Here is a 1,603-nt window from a genome sequence, read left to right as displayed (position 1 = left end):
CGGGGCCAGCGGAGGGGCGGGGCGCCCTCTCCTGGGCGTGGCTTGGCGCGCCTGCTGCAAAGTAGCAAGGACTTGGGGCTTGGCTTAGAAGAGCTAGGCCTGAGCTGATACCCAGTCGGTGAACGAATGTTTTCTGGCTTGCGAGTATGGGCCGGGCACTGAATGAGATGGGGAGACAGTGATGAGAACACAGACAAGTTTGCTGTCCCCTTTGGCGCTTAATAGGGAGGGAGAGGGAAAAGGCAGGCAGGAATCCGACTTGACTCATGCAAAAACAGTGATGTGGAGGAAAGAATAGAGGTTGCAGCCACAATGGGAGGAAGGGTTACTTGGAGACGTGATGGGGAAAGCAGAGATGAGACATTCAGCTACTGCACTGGCCAGTGGGAATATTGGGGTGCTCTTGCTTTGGCGTGAGCATTGCCCCAGAGCCTGCAACTGTGTTAACACCCCGAGTAGGCCTCTGTAACCATGGGCTCCATCAGTGAATTCACTTGGTCTTTTGCCAGAATTGACTTTGATTGGTTGGCTAGAAGACCAGCTTTCACAGGCTGGCTCCACCGTTTTCTAGTTCTGGAACATAATGTGTCCTTCCTAAATCTCAAATTCCACCCACTGAATGGAACTGTGTGGCAACCACTGGTGATTGTGCGCGCGAACTATACGAGTAAATATGTGATTAGAGTTCTAACTTGTTCTTCCATTTCTCTGCATTCACACCTTTTAGGCTTAAGAGAAATGTGATGTGACTACAGAGCACTTCTCCCCCCAAAGGAATTAAGTGCACTAAAGGGCAAATCAGAGTTTGGCCTTATTTCTCCCACCAGTCCACTTTCTTTGTCTCATGCAGTAGAAATTTACATAGAGGTAAGTATGCCCACTATCCCTGGGGTGGGCAACAGAGAGTGAATATAGATTCCAGAGTAAAGAGAAAATGGGGAAGGAAAACCAGTATAGCATATATTCCTTTAAAAAAGATAATAGACCCAAAATGGAGTCATTTGTGTTAAGCCTTGTGTCACCAAATCTAATTTACCTGTAGTTTCAGCCTAACCCAGAAATGTAATAATCTTCAACCAATCCATCTAGAATCACCTGGTCAACGCCAGTTAAATAAGCTGCCTAACTGGCCTCTGCCATCCCCTAAGGGAAGGTGACCTTGCTACAAACCATTTGTTCTTTCCTTGTCCCACTCCTGTGTGCCAATAAATTCTTGTACAGCTCCCTAGAGTGCCTTTCTATTTGCTAAATGGAATGCTACCCAATTCATGAACTGTTAAATAAAGCCACCACTGCCCTATTTTCTATTAACTAAAGGTATCTATTTATTATTTCTATTAAAGCTGTTTTCTATTAAATAAATAAAACTATTAAATAAAGCTAATAAAATCTTTACGATGTACTCAGTTGAATTTTGTGTGTGTGTTTTTTAATTACAAGTGGTTAAACCTCAAGCTTAAAATGTCTCTCTGCCTTCTTCTTTCAACTTAAAAGTCTAACCCAGTAAGTACTATCCACATATGCCCACAAAAATTCAATGTTGGTTAATGTAAATTAAATAAATATCAAAACTTACTGCAGAACTTTAGTACCACACACCCAC

The sequence above is a fragment of the Condylura cristata genome, unplaced genomic scaffold, assembly GCF_000260355.1.
Source record: "Condylura cristata isolate star-nosed mole 26May11 unplaced genomic scaffold, ConCri1.0 scaffold00032, whole genome shotgun sequence".
NCBI lineage: Eukaryota > Metazoa > Chordata > Mammalia > Eulipotyphla > Talpidae > Condylura > Condylura cristata.
Note: the sequence above shows the minus strand (reverse complement) of the source record.